The following is a 16441-nucleotide window of genomic DNA, read 5'->3' as shown; positions in this document are numbered from 1 at the left end:
TGCTAAAACCATCGCTGTGATGTAGCCTTTGTAACCCACAATCAAAAAACAACCGTAAAAGAAATAGGATACATTAACATGAAATGCTTAAGTCAGTGAATGCCTACTTTAGCTGCACTATCGTTCTAGTCCCTGTATATTTAAGGTTAGTGTCTCTCTCTCTCTGTCTCTCTCCCCCCGCTGTATAGTACAGTCACTGGGGTCTGTGGTGCAGGTGGCAAAGGAGCAGTTTTAACCACGTCCCCCAGCAACGGATTTCATTCCTAGGAAAAGCAACTGTCAACGGCCTTCAGTTAAAAAAAAAAAAAAAAGTAGTGGTAGTTAACCGTTCTGTCACACCGCACCACGGAGCCGTCGCTGGTCAACACAGTGAGGGACATGGTCACCGAGTCTGGAGCAGGTGTGTGTCTGCATATGCAATCAGCACCGGCCACAGGGTGTGCCTGCGTATGCAATCAGCACCGGCCACAGGGTGTGCCTGCGTATGCAGTCAGCACCGGCCACAGGGTGTGCCTGCGTATGCAGTCAGCACCGGCCACAGGGTGTGCCTGCGTATGCAATCAGCACCGGCCACAGGGTGTGCCTGCGTATGCAGTCAGCACCGGCCACAGGGTGTGCCTGCGTATGCAGTCAGCACCGGCCACAGGGTGTGCCTGCGTATGCAGTCAGCACCGGCCACAGGGTGTGCCTGCGTATGCAATCAGCACCGGCCACAGGGTGTGCCTGCGTATGCAATCAGCACCGGCCACAGGGTGTGCCTGCGTATGCAATCAGCACCGGCCACAGGGTGTGCCTGCGTATGCAATCAGCACCGGCCACAGGGTGTGCCTGCGTATGCAATCAGCACCGGCCACAGGGTGTGCCTGCGTATGCAATCAGCACCGGCCACAGGGTGTGCCTGCGTAGCAATCAGCACCGGCCACAGGGTGTGCCTGCGTATGCAATCAGCACCGGCCACAGGGTGTGCCTGCGTATGCAATCAGCACCGGCCACAGGGTGTGTCTGCGTATGCAATCAGCACCGGCCACAGGTCAGGCGTTTGTATACAGGATTGAATAGCAGAAACCAACCAACAAACAGATGATCACAAATAAATCTTTCTCTGGTACAACAGTGATCACAAAGATAAATGCTTTGTGAGTCAACAGCATAATCAGAAGTTTAAAAAAAAAAAGAAAAAAAGAAAAAACACACACACTGCAGGGCTCGCAAAATCACTAACCAGACATTCCGGGACAACCACAATAATCTGTCGGACAACGTGTTTTTTTTGGCTGCTTGCCCAACGGGCACTCCGATTTTTTTTTATACCGTAACAAGACAACATTCTGTGCTTTAATCAAACAGCGGTTTCTCAATCGAGATTCCGCTCACAGGTCATCCCGGTAAAACACGTTTAGAGGGATCAGTGTGTTTCATTGGTAATGCTGGAGTGATTTCGGCGTGGACGTACACAGTGCTTGTGGCCAAATCCTGCGAGGACTGCCCCGTGTAACACCCCTGACAACTCAAGCGTCCTATCTAGTCAGCGCACTGGTGTCACATGACTGTCTGCTCGGGGGGGAAGGGGGGGGGGGGGGTAAATGGACACTACGACAGCCAAAGAATGTACTTTTATATTGAAGGCTATGATTTTTTTTAAACGAAGTTACAGAGTAGAATTACAAGCTACAGTACTCTGCTCACCAAGATTCACATTTTGTTATCTTCTTGTTACTTCTTGTTATTAAATCGTTAACGTTATTTCCCAACCCAGGAAAAAAAAAAAAAATGGAATGCGATAGTTATTATCATGACTCTGATTTAGCACGTAGCATGTTAACGTTGCTTTTTTTAAATTTCTTTAATGTGATTAATAAAATGTACCGGTATTTTTTTATTAATTTTAAATGTATGGTGCTTGCTTGTAATTTACAGTACTGAGTGCAGCAACAGTATCGGGCCCAAACCATCAGTCGAGTGTAGATAAACCATTTACACCCTCGCTACAGCTCTTCATTATACAAATAAAATACTGATTTAACAAAAAAAATCAAACTGCTGCTGATGTTGGCTATTACAGCTCTAAGCAACTTTTTTTTTTGAGGGGGGGTGGTGGTGTTGTACTGTGTTCTTCAATGAATAGGATATAGCCAGAATACTGGATGCAGCCACAAATAGGTACTGTACCTGTAATTCTACTTTTATTCACAATCTCATTATTATTATTATTATTATTAGTGCTAGTAGTGACATGCTGTAATAATAAAGAAAAGCAAAGAATAAAACAGTACTAATATTATTAATAACTTCGCTAATGCCTTTATCCAAGGTGACTTCCTTATCTTACTCCAGCATCTTATATTGTTCGTTTTGGATTGTCCTTTTACTGTAGCGAACAAAAGGCTTTGGACTCAAACAGGGTTGTTATAGCGAGGGTGTACTGTAAGTATTTGACTTATATGCTTAATATACAACACTTGCACATTTTAATTTATAATTTGTGCATGCTTGTTATTTCATTTTTGTTATTTCTCACCTCCCATAGTGTTCAACATTTAACAGAGAGTATGACAAAGTTTGGATCACAATCCAATATTATCCCTTACAAAAAAGTAGTATACTGTAAGTAAACCTGTGCCAAAATTGTCTAGTTTTAGTATACTATTGGTACCATTACACTATCCTATTTTGACAAGTATACTTGCAGTATACAACTTTGTATATTCTTTTTGTAAATAATTCTCAATACTTCTCAAATATTGGACATCTTACTTCTCTTTTGCATACCTGCTTTGTCTCTTGCTAGATATGAACCTCCAGATTCTGACAAATACTTTTAGAAAACCAGGAGCAACTTCTGCTCTGGATCATAAAGCTATAACGCTCTGCGGCTGCCTGCCAGTGTGGATAACGATCGAAAAACTAGTAGAAACTAACAAACACAAGTCTGGGAAAAACAAATGGAAGTCTAGAAAAAGTATGGAATTTTGATATTGAAAAAGTATATTAACCCTGAGATACTGTACCTTATTGAGTACAGTGTACTTTGTACAAATCACAGTTCATAGGTCAATTATGGGCAACTTGACATTTTTTTTGGACAACCAAATGTCTACAATGGACTGCCCAAAGGGCAAGTACCATTACCAAAATTTTGCGAGCCCTGCACTGTCCACTGTATTTCACTGTCTATGATTTATGTGACTGGGTTTCAGTCCTGAGTCTCAATTTGCCTGATGGGATTCCAACAGGTTCCGCTTCAATACTCTTGGAACAAGTTTTCCCCGATAGTATTACTGTCAATTCCACACCTTTAACCATCCATTTGTACACATACTGCAAGCGTGTACACATTACGATTGACTTTTATGTATTACACTGTAGTTTAAACTCTATATGCATAATTTGGGATTCAAAACGTGTACATGAGGGCTAACCCACTCACACGAATGTGGAAAGCTCTGGCTGTCCAAATTTAAATGATATTCCACCTGGCCAGCCATCCGGTATATCATTCGGAGAAGCCATTATTTATTGAAAATTAAAAGTCTAATGATGCCCTGAAGCTTTCGCAGACAGGACACTATATTTTAACAGAGGAGAAAAACTATTGCAGCTCCATGCTCTGCTAATCCACACTGTCAGAGTGCAACAGTGTTAAGTCAGTTAACAGTATTCTGTCAATTAACAGCATTCCATCAATTAACTGAATGAACACACAACAAGTAATAACACTAGTCAAAGTATAGAGCATCAATATTACCAATATTAGTTTTAATTGCCATTTATTATATACTGTATATTAATCCACTATATTTTGGCTCTTTACAGTGGCTCCCGAGCCTGGGGTCCGAGCCTCTCCCCCTCTCTGAAGCCTCTCCTGTGAGTGGCGGTGCTCATGGCATCCTTCCCATCCAGTTGGTTTCAATCAGGGCTCTGGTGGGACACACGCTGGGTCGACTGGGAGCAGTACGAAGACCGGATGAAAGGAAGTCCTAAAAAACCACCAAAACGACAGGTGGCTAGTCTGGCAGCCCCCTGCTCCAGCTCCCCCCACACACACCTGCAAGGGACCCTTGCATCACAGCGAGGACGTGTCTGCACAGTACAAGCAGCACGCGATTCATCCACCCCCTCATGACAAATATTCTGAATCAACATTCCCTGGCTTAAAAAAACACAACTCCGCTCTCCTAAATACACTATTAAAAAGGGATTTCCTGCTGACGGCCGACGCATGACAGGCCAACATTCCAAATCATTTACTACTGACCTGTCCATTTTATCAGCCTATCGATTTCACTCACAGTATGCCTTCAAACCGGACCGAATGCAAACCTTTGTATTTGGGAATGGAAGCTCTAAATTAGCAAATTGTTGCAGTTTATTCTCAATTGATAGCCAAAAAAATTAAAACAGCTTCAGTCATGGTCCTTGGAGCAGAGCAACGAGAGGCAAGCCCTGGTTAGGAAAAAAGCAAATCTCCCAGCAATTCCTCTTCTAGTGATGATTTCATTGTATAGCATAAAATTAGGTGTATTGCATTACAATATATATAAACTGGCACATAAACAAGCTATTATTTTTGCAATTCAAACTGTAAATAAATCTAATCCAACGGAGTAAGCTTCTAATCTAAATTAGACTAAGCTAAATCTAGCCCTATATACAGAATAGCTCTTGATAGAAATGGAATCTATCCATATATACTAAGGAAGTATTTGCATTGACTGAAAATAACAGAAGAGCTTTTGTTCTTTATGGCTACTTGTTGGTACTGTAGATGAATCTAGAATTTAGTCTTTTGTTGTCTAATTGACTTTTGCTGGTAGCAAAACTCAAGTGAAAATGTATACCCAGACGGATCCCTGGTAAACGTGTGGATGAAATGCGTTGGCAAGCCATGATGCAATATGGAACCATGTGTATTCCACTGAACTTTCAAAAAGAGTTTTAAACTTGAAATTGAACACTGCTCGTGTTCTTAGTTATTTTAATTTGATAAAACTGGTGCAGGTTTAATCCAATAGAATAAGGAACAAAACCACTGTCTTAAAAAGGGTAGGCATACATAAAAAAAAAACCATACCCAGTCAGCCTGCTGTAATTCAAAATATATTAATCGTTTTTTTTTTTTTTTTTTTTTTTTTTTTTCTTTTGGTAAAACAATTTTAAACCAAAAAATCTGGTTGGAAAAAGAAATAAAGCCCCTGAGAAAACGGCGCCTGTTCTGAATCTTAAATAAGGATCCAGTCCGCTTTTCAATGAACAAAACAGGTCTAGCAAAATGTAATCAGAAGCAGATATTTTAAAAATGATGGTTTCAGGACTGGCGCAACTCTCTGCTTCCTAGACTCTTACCAGCTACTCTCACTTTAACAGAGTTTCAGTAGCCAGTCAGGGCTGGCCGCGGTTTTTTCAGTGCTGCTCGGCAGAAAGTCCTTTTTTTCCTCCATTACCGAGATACAGGACCTGGCTCACTGCAACAAGTATAACTCTGCAGACATAGCTGGGGCTGTTATTATTTGAATAAACACTGATCACCTATGAAACAGGAGCTTCAATCACTTCCGTCCTGCAGGTAGGAATACACATTCCAGAATTAACTTAATATGGAAAACATACAGCAAAGGGGAGAAATAAATAGGAGGCACTGGGCAGAGCATAGAAGAAAAAGAAAATCAAGTTTTTAAAGTATTCTGCGGATCCATTTGGTTCTGATTAAAAAAAGGGGCTTGGTGCCATGGTCACTTTTCACAAGAATGCATGGGAATGCCAGCGTAACTCGTAATCATGTTGGATTCCCCCCTTTATTTTCTTGGCATGTACTATATATGAATGAAGGGTAGCCCAACTAAAATGTGCCCCACTTCTCCCCCCCCCCCCCCTCCTACATTAGTATCACCTTTACTTTCACCACAATGGGTCACACAGGGACAGGCTTCAAGGAAGTACTGTACCTGGGCCTAGGATTTAAACTGATCTACATCCCTACTAACCAGGACTCACACATAGGGAAGATATGTACATATAAAAACTTCCTTGCTGGGGAATATAGGGCCAAGAGAAAACAGAGAAGAATATAGTTTGGAGGGAAATCAATATTTTGTTAAAAAAAAAAAAAAAAAAAAGGGATGACTTGTTTGGGCATGGAAGATACATTTCAATGCATCAGATTTAAACATTGAATACAATTCTGATCTCAACTCTGACTGTGCCTTTTTGCAATTGTTTAACATGGTTCTGCTTCACTTTATTCAACACTGCTCAACAGGGACACCTGCTGGCAGAAGACGCATTAGAGCAGCAGCAGGCCCCAATCCAGCTGGAATCTGATAAGGTTTTCTTCTCGTTCAAGAAACAGGCACAGCTCAAGAGAAGCTACCATTCCCCATCATCATTGGGGCCAATCCCCGAGCCAGCTAACACTGCAGGCAGGGCATGTTAGCTTTAAACGAGTGTGTCAACATACAGCAGATAAGTTACAAAATGCAACTGCAGACAATGCTTCTATACACACTTAGGTTATTGGTGTACTGCATTGTGCAAAGTGCTCCTGCTGCAGTTTACCCGTAACTCTATATGGACAATTCCACTGACTCAAACAGTTAAACAAAAAAAAAGAAATAAACTGCCAGATGTGAAAAGGGACAAGTAGAGAGAAACAAGGTTGAGACAAGTGATCCATGTGGACCATGGTTATGAAACGTTTCCATACAGCAGACAGCATCCGGCACTCAAATCCCAGGGATCCACCTGGCCAGCAGGAATGTACTGAAGGGTCAGGAAGGGAATCATCTGTAGACAGCATTAACACTGTTTTCAATCTCATCCCATCCTGCTGGAGGTTGCTTTAATAATGGGGTGACTATTTCCAAATATTATATTGGAGATTATCTTGATTATATGTAGTGCTTCCGATTTTTGTTTTTAATAAACTGCTTTCCCAGTTGGGCAAATGTCCCTCCTTCCTGACTTGTATCTACCATTGATTTGTTCTGAATACTTTAAACCCTCCCCAACTACTGACTGACTGGCACATTTCTATTGGATACTCAGCTTGCGAGATTTAAAACAAGATTGCAATTAGAAGGCTTGTTCGCATGATTTAAAGCTATACTAGTTAGTGAGAATTTAAAAGTGGCAAAATGTAAAAAAAAAAATCCCTAGACACACAAAAACTCTAGAAGAATGTGCCCGTGACCATAAGGATTTCACTGTGGAAAACAGCAAAGGAAAGAAGGTATAACTTAAGAGTGTAAGTACTGTCAACTTACCATACATATTGTAACAGAAAAATACTCAGAAGCATTTTGGAAAGTAACTGAAAACAATAATTTCATACAGTGTATAAAAAGCACCCCCCTCCCAAAATGAAAACCCCAAAGAACCAACACATTTACACAAAATAGCTAAAAAATAAGCACCAAAAATGAAATTAATAAAAACCAAAAACAGAAGCCCCAGTTATATATTATGACTAATCCAGGGGTGCTGTACTTGTCCCACATTAGGAAGTATTATTATTACTACTACTATTATTATTATTATTCTCTTATGACAGTTGCATGAGGGTCAACAATCCTGTGTAACAGTTTAAGGCTCTGTAAATGTTCAATACACAAATAAATAAATAAAACAAAGCCCCATTTCTAATGCCAGCGAGTGGAGTTGTACCAGTCCAGTATTTATGAAGATTATCAAAATCATACCCCTGTTTAAACATGTTTCACAATGTTTACATTAATACCTGTGCATTTCTATCTACTCCGATTGCTAAAATGAGGAAGTAGCCAGCTGTATAAATGCCATGTGCTTTACATTTCTAAATGTATCTTTAATGTTCCTGTTGCAGTATGTTTCAGGCCAGCCAGCAGCTGGCAGGATAAACTCAGAGCGATCCGTCCTCTTCAACTAGGTCTGGATTTGAATACTGGAAAATGTTCCCCTGCTGTCAATCTCAGCCTTTAATAAAAACACAAAGCATAGCGCTGCGGTCTCATCCGCTCTCATTACCCTTGGAGAGCTTGAGCACAAGGGTGTCTGCGGAACTGTGAAAATACACGCTTTTATTGCAGACGGCCAGCGCTGGAAATTGTGATCGTTGCGAATCCCATCTGTTCCGCATTATCCAACCACCTGGAGCTTTCCCAGTCATGCAGTCACACTGCCAGGTTTTACAAATAAACAAACATGCATGCAAACATGGAGGGACTTGTGTGCCTAACATTTTAAATCATCGTATTTGTTGAAAACTCCACATCTTTTTTTAATTCGATAAATCTATAGAATTCCCTCTTCACAAAATATCTAAAAAAACAAAAACAAAACACTGTACAGCATTTACTAAAATAAGTTTTTTTTTCGATGTGGATCTGGCATAGGAATGTATCATACTCATTTAACTAAGCTTTTGGTTAGCTTTACATACCTTTTGGTCCTTGCCAATGCACCACATAACCAAACTAGCCATCACCTTGAGCTTTACCCATACACATTACTGTACCACCCACCCACCAGCATTACACATAGGATGCTGCACAGAAATGTGTTCAGTTTAACAAACAGCAACTTCTGGACTGGGTAGCTTTGAGTAATGCATTTCCATCAAAAGCAGCTGTGTCTTCACCTGAAGCCAAGTTAAATACCATTGAGTAGCAAATGAAAAAGTCTATTGAAAAACAAACTACACAAAAAAAAAATATATATATATATTATATATAATATATATATATATCTATATATATCTATATATATATATATATATATATAAAAACTTACTATAACCAGTGACAAAGCAGTGAATGCAGGGCCCTAAATTGGAAACAAAAAGGTCACGTCCAAAATAGCCTTTAGTTCAATAAAATCCACTTAACTGATTGATCTTGGGCACGGGATTCACCCCTAGCCTTGCATAATTATTACTGCTCGGCCATGTGATCTTGCTGCGTTACATTTATAGATGAACTGAAAAAACAAAAATGTGTCTATCATAAGATGGACAAAATGATAATAAACACTTTTCCAACCGTTTCCAACAGTTTTGGTTTCGTTGTGGTAAAAATAAAAGTAATTAAAATAAGGGGATAATGGCAATTGAAACATTAACGTTAGTTACAGTAAAAAAATATACAACAACAACAATAATAACAATAATAAATTAAACCTGAAAACAAAACCACTTGGAAGTATCGATTGATTGTGCAAGGCTTATTTCTACGTTTTTTCTGAGATAGTGTGGTGCAGCGTAGTGTCCGTGTGGTGCGGTGTACGTGTACGTGCGGTGCTGCGTACGTGTACGTGCGGTGCTGCGTACGTGCGGTGCTGCGTACGTGTGGTGCAGTGCATGTGTACGTGTGGTGTGATATGATACGATATGTGTGTGGTGTAGTGAATGTGTATATGTGATGTGGTGTAGTGTATGGATGTGTGGTGTAGTGGATGTGTATATGTGATGTGGTGTAGTGTATATGTGATGTGGTTTAGTGGATGTGTATATGTGATGTGGTGTAGTGTATGGATGTGTGGTGTAGTGGATGTGTATATGTGATGTGGTATAGTGTATGTGTGGTGTATGTACTTTTTTGCTTTGTTTTTTAAAATGCGTGCTGGTAGATGCGTTTCCTGTGTATTGGCACGTAGGGATACACATGTTTTGTTCCTGCTGCCCAGCCTAATTCAGTGATAAGGTTCAGAAAGACTGATTTGATTGCTCCATGGCTTACTAGTGCTGTGAGACATCCCAGAAGAGAGACTGTGTTATCTGGGTTTACACACCGAAATTACAGCGGTCTGGCACGTCAGGGTTAACCAGGAAAATCCTGTTGAGATTAAATTCTACTTTTCAAGGGAGACCTGGTCAAAAAGGTATTATATAATAAATCAATTTAAAAAAAACAACACACCACACAAATCCAATAAGCACAACCCATACAAACAATTCATCTTCCAATTCAGTGCAAACCCAGAAATGGAAAAACAGAACAGTCTGAGAGCTAAGATTATATAACCCCCTCCCCTCCCCAATTCAGTGCAAACCCCAGAAACGTCCGAGATCTACGATTATAAGTACTACTAGAGATAGTTAATAAATGATTTTGATACTTTCAGGTTTTTTCATGGTTAGTCATATTCATCTTTATTGCACATGGGCCATGTAACTTACTGTTAAGCAGCCTAGAGCATGCACGCTTCTGGTAAATTAACAAAAGGCACAGAACCACTGAAGTCAATGGAACGTTTTTAATCAACTTTTTAATAATGTTACTTGTTGTGGGTAGAACTTGGACAGCAACATGACATTTACTTTTGCCAGTTAGATTAAAGTAGTTTCTGAATATATTACCAGTTCATTTGCCTGCTTATTAGCCGCAGCCTCTTTCAGAAAGCAGTACATTAAACTACCCACATTCAAAACTCAAATACTTTTATTTACACGCGATAACCAAGGCTTTCACCTACTTTCTTACTTATTAGCCTTTTGTACAACACTAGAACAATTATACTCTTGGTTCCTAGTACCTATTCACTTCCTGTGCTAAAGGTCATACCATCTGGTTGCAAGCAGACCAATGGACAAAAAACTCCATTAAGCAAAAGTAATCGATAGGTACCAAGAATCAGATATTCTTATTTTAAAGTATAGACTGTTATAGGAATAGCAGTTTTTTGCTACCCAACTACATTTTCTGTTCTACAAAAACAAAAAAGAAGTTGCTTGTTTACATGTCTGTATTAACCTATACAGAAGACAAACTTTAAAACACATAAATAAACAAACATAGCTTATAGTAAATGATTCAATCATTAATAGGAGAGTAATGATACCCTAGTGTCACGTGATTATATGCGATTGTCCTCATTGGCTAAGATCAAATGGTTATTTAATGATGGACCATTTTCTTAAAAGACAAAAAAAAAAAAAAAAAAAAAAAAAGGAGTTTGTGAGAGTATGTATCTATATCAACTATAAAACCCTTCTTCATTCAAGAACAATTTGGTGATCTACAATGAGTCATGTTGTGATTTTGGTAATGCATTACGATACATACTGTACTTCTATTATGACACCAGTACGATATATCTTGTAAATATCCCTATTCATTTACACACAATGAAATTGCTGCATCCCCTACTCATAAGCAATTACAAAACCCAGACCTTTCAGAGAATCCACTTATCACCATTTTCCCAAGGGGATCGGTTCTAGCTTTAGTTCACTGCATACCTGAAGAGATCAACATCTGCCTGTAACTGGTCAAAAAGACCAGGCAAATGATTAATCCACAATCATTCACATTATACGCCTTGATGGATCAAAACATGTTCCAAACAGGGAGGGGGGGAGGAGGAGAGAGTGTTCCCAGTTTCACTCCTACTTGGCTGCCTGCTGTGTATATTATTTATTTAGATTAAAAAAAAAAAAAAAAAAAAAAAAGTATTTTTTCCTCGAACACTGCTACTGAATTGAGTTCTCCTGCTCTGTGCAGACTCAGGTCAGCAGCACTGCAGAGCAGAGCAGGAAACTCGTTTAGAACAGAAGCCAGGCTTTAAAAAAAAAAAAACAACACACACTATTCCACAATATGTCTTCATTCAGTTCACACTCCACATGGAAAAGTCATTGCGGAGCAAAACCTCTTCCTCCCAGCGAGCCCAACGACAGACACTACAGTCTCACATATTCCCTTTCAATCTGAGAGCAGGAAATGGCCCTTTATTGCAAAGGGGAAAAAAACAGAGCATTTCAAACTCTGTGGAGGTTTATTTGTAGACAACGTCCGCTGCGGCCTGTCTGAGACACAGGGGCAGCCTGATCTGCTGTATGCAGGCAGGAGTCTCAATTAATGCAAGCCAAAGCGCCCAAGACCTCCAATGGTAAGTGTATACTGGCTTACAAATCAACCACACATACAAACTGAAGCCCACAGTCGACTTCCCAGTTTAAACACATACAAATCTAGCGCGAAATAAACACATTATTATAGGGGTGCTATGCAGGATATCTATCAGCAACAGACTATATATGCAATGCAGGCTCAACGGTTCCCACTGCGGTCAGGTTCAACGGTTCCCACTGCGGTCAGGTTCAACGGTTCCCACTGCGGTCAGGTTCAACGGTTCCCACAGCGGTCAGGTTCAACGGTTCCCACAGCGGTCAGATTCAACGGTTCACACAGTTCACACAGCGGTCAGGTTCAACGGTTCCCACAGCGGTCAGGTTCAACGGTTCCCACAGCGGTCAGGTTCAACGGTTCACACTGCGGTCAGGTTCAACGGTTCACACTGCGGTCAGGTTCAACGGTTCACACTGCGGTCAGGTTCAACGGTTCACACTGCAGTCACGTTCTACGGTTCACACTGCAGTCACGGTCTACGGTTCACACTGCAGTCACGGTCTACGGTTCAACGGTTCCCACTGCGGTCAGGTTCAACGGTTCACACTGCGGTCAGGTTCAACGGTCTGCGGTCACGTTCTACGGTTCACACTGCGGTCAGGTTCTACGGTTCACACTGCGTCACGTTCAACGGTTCACACGGGTCAGGTTCACACACTGCGGTCAGGTTCAACGGTTCACACTGCAGTCAGGTTCAACGGTTCACACTGCGGTCAGGTTCAGTGGTTCACACTGCGGTCAGGTTCAACGGTTCACACTGCGGTCAGATTCAATGGTTCACACTGCGGTCAGCGGTGTGTGACGTCAGTGCAAGATACACAAATTTGCAAGGTAACCAAAGGATTGCAGGTGTGACGCCAGTCAAGTTTGCCAAGTGTCACGGCAGTCAAGTGTTTGCTGGGTGACGTCCTCAGTCCAAGTGCTAAGTGTGACGCCAGTTCCAAGTTGCAAAGTTCACGCCCAGTCAACAAAGTTGCCAAGTGTGACGTCAGTGAAAGTTGCCAAAGTGTGACGCCAGTCAGTCAACGTTTTGCTTAAGTGTGACGCCAGTCCAAGTTGCCAAGTGTGACGCCAGTCCAAGTTGCAAGTGTGACGCCAGTCCAAGTTCAGAAGTGCGTTAAGTTACCAAGTGTCGACGTCGAGTTCAAGATGCCCAAGTGTTACGTCAGGTTCAACACTGTTCAGGTTCAACGGTTCACACTGCGGTCAGGTTCAACGGTTCACACTGCGGTCAGGTTCAACGGTTCACACTGCGGTCAGGTTCAACGGTTCACACTGCGGTCAGGTTCAACGGTTCACACTGCGGTCAGGTTCAACGGTTCACACTGCGGTCAGGTTCAACGGTTCACACTGCGGTCAGGTTCAACGGTTCACACTGCGGTCAGGTTCAACGGTTCACACTGCGGTCAGGTTCAACGGTTCACACTGCGGTCAGGTTCAACGGTTCACACTGCGGTCAGGTTCAACGGTTCACACTGCGGTCAGGTTCAACGGTTCCCACAGCGGTCAGGTTCAACGGTTCACACTGCGGTCAGGTTCAACGGTTCACACTGCGGTCAGGTTCAACGGTTCACACTGCGGTCAGGTTCAACGGTTCACACTGCGGTCAGGTTCGTTCTACGGTTCACACTGCGGTCACGTTCTACGGTTCACACTGCGGTCAGGTTCAACGGTTCACACTGCGGTCAGGTTCAACGGTTCCCACAGCGGTCAGGTTCAGGTTCAACGGTTCACACTGCGGTCAGGTTCAACGGTTCACACTGCGGTCACGTTCTACGGTTCACACACTGCGGTCAGGTTCAACGGTTCACACTGGGTCACACTGCGGTCAGGTTCAACGGTTCACACTGCGGTCAGGTTCAACGGTTCACACGCACACTGCGGTCAGGTTCAACGGTTCACACTGCGGTCAGGTTCAACGGTTCACACTGCAGTCACATTCTACGGTTCTACGGTTCAGTGGTTCACACTGCGGTCAGGTTCAACGGTTCACACTGCGGTCAGGTTCAACGGTTCACACTGCGGTTCAACGGTTCACACTGCGGTCAGGTTCAACGGTTCACACTGCAGTCACGTTCTACGGTTCAACGGTTCACACTGCGGTCAGGTTCAACGGTTCACACTGCGGTCAGGTTCAACGGTTCACACTGCGTTCACACTGCGGTCAGGTTCAACGGTTTCACACTGCGGTCAGGTTCAACGGTTCACACTGCGGTCAGGTTCAACGTTCACACTGCGGTGGTTCAACGGTTCACACTGCGGTCAGGTTCAACGGTTCACACTGCGGTCAGGTTCAACGGTTCACACTGCGGTCAGGTTCAACGGTTCACACTGCGGTCAGGTTCAACGGTTCACACTGCGGTCAGGTTCAACGGTTCACACTGCGGTCAGGTTCAACGGTTCACACTGCGGTCAGGTTCAACGGTTCACACTGCGGTCAGGTTCAACGGTTCACACAGCGGTCAGGTTCAACGGTTCACACAGCGGTCAGGTTCAACGGTTCACACTGCGGTCAGGTTCAACGGTTCACACTGCGGTCACGTTCTACGGTTCAACGGTTCACACTGCGGTCAGGTTCAACGGTTCACACTGCGGTCAGGTTCAACGGTTCACACTGCGGTCAGGTTCAACGGTTCACACTGCGGTCAGGTTCAACGGTTCACACTGCGGTCAGGTTCAACGGTTCACACTGCGGTCAGGTTCAACGGTTCACACTGCGGTCAGGTTCAACGGTTCACACTGCGGTCAGGTTCAACGGTTCACACAGTCAGGTTCAACGGTTCACACTGCGGTCAGGTTCAACGGTTCACACTGCGGTCAGGTTCAACGGTTCACACTGGGTCAGGTTCAACGGTTCACACTGCGGTCAGGTTCAACGGTTCACACACACACTGCGGTCAGGTTCAACGGTTCACACTGCGGTCAGGTTCAACGGTTCACACTGCAGTCACGTTCTACGGTTCAACGGTTCACACTGCGGTCAGGTTCAACGGTTCACACAGCGGTCAGGTTCAACGGTTCACACTGCGGTCAGGTTCAATGGTTCACACAGCGGTCAGGTTCAACGGTTCACACAGCGGTCAGGTTCAACGGTTCACACAGCGGTCAGGTTCAACGGTTCACACAGCGGTCAGGTTCAACGGTTCACACTGCGGTCAGGTTCAACGGTTCACACTGCGGTCAGGTTCAACGGTTCACACTGCGGTCACGTTCTACGGTTCACACTGCGGTCAGGTTCAACGGTTCCCACTGCGGTCAGGTTCTACGGTTCAGTGGTTCACACTGCGGTCAGGTTCAACGGTTTACACAGCGGTCAGGTTCAACGGTTCACACAGCGGTCAGGTTCAACGGTTCACACTCAGCAACGGTTCACACTGCGGTCAGGTTCAACGGTTCACACTGCGGTCAGGTTCAACGGTTCCCACAGCAGTCGCGTTCTACGGTTCACACTGCCATCAGTGTGACGCGCTGAACCTGACAGCAGTGTGAAACGCTGAATCTGTGATGAAACCCTGAGAAAGATGTCTTTATAGCCTAACCTGTACATTTGAAAACTCTGACTAAACCACACTAGTTTACAGTATTTTCCATCAGGAAGCAAATTCGGTTGCCTTTACACAATGAACTTCCAAAGTCACCTGTTTTTCGATTGTGTAAACTGCCTTGCTTATTTATCATGATGCAGTGCCAAAACCTTAAAGGGATTGTTTACTGCCCCCTCTATTTGGAAAAGGAGAGGCCAGAAGAAAGTGCAATTATGATACAAAGATATTTAACCAAACTTGATGATACCATCATCGCTAATAATAGAAAAAATAATGTGTTTTTATTGGCAAGTGAAACCAGAAGCTGAGTGAGTGCTCTATGCAAATCAGCTGTGTGGTTTTATGAAAGCTCTGTTGTCTACCACAGAAGACCCAGTCTGAAAATAACTTTTCCTTAACTATCTGATTTTACTAGATAAGTGTATTAGTTACTGCTCCACAGTAAATGTTAAACAAAAAAAACAAAAAACTGTATCAACAACAAATTTAAGGTATATAACCACAGCTGTTCCATTTACTGGAGGCGATTTCCACAAAAGAACGTAAATGTGAAAGCCTTACCTTTAATGCAACTTTATGAGAGAACCATAGCATACACCAATGGTAAAGACACTGTCTGAAAGCAAGTGGGCTACATCATTAACCCACTAAGTGCCATTGTCCTCATTTGAGGACAGGCTACTTTGTAATTTTTGGAGCATTTTTACTGGCATCTAATTTGCTCTTTAACTATATTGTTATAATAACACACTCTAAATTTTGGCAACCGTAAACGTTAAGTCTCAATGTAATGTATCAAATTACATAAATACAGCTTGTTTTCTGATTGTTTCAAATAAACAAATTTGGTACTTAATGGGTTAATATGGCTAGAGGTTACAACAATACGACAGTTAAAACTGTGACTGTTCAGTGGACACCCTCATAGCACAAGCCTATTTCTTGCTAAAGATCACTATTGATCTTCACAGACATGTTCTGTGAGCACTATTCTGCTCCCTGGCTGCTGGACTGCTA

General features: G+C 42.7%; 1 protein-coding gene across 1 annotated transcript in view; it reads right to left on the bottom strand.

The window, feature by feature from the left end:
• bop1 (BOP1 ribosomal biogenesis factor) overlaps positions 1-16441 on the bottom strand; it is an 80356-nt gene that overhangs the window by 54397 nt on the left and 9518 nt on the right. The window lies entirely within an intron of this gene.

This window comes from Polyodon spathula, chromosome 4 (genome assembly GCF_017654505.1).
Source record: "Polyodon spathula isolate WHYD16114869_AA chromosome 4, ASM1765450v1, whole genome shotgun sequence".
Lineage (NCBI taxonomy): Eukaryota > Metazoa > Chordata > Actinopteri > Acipenseriformes > Polyodontidae > Polyodon > Polyodon spathula.
Note: the sequence above shows the minus strand (reverse complement) of the source record. Positions and strands in the feature narration are given on the sequence as shown.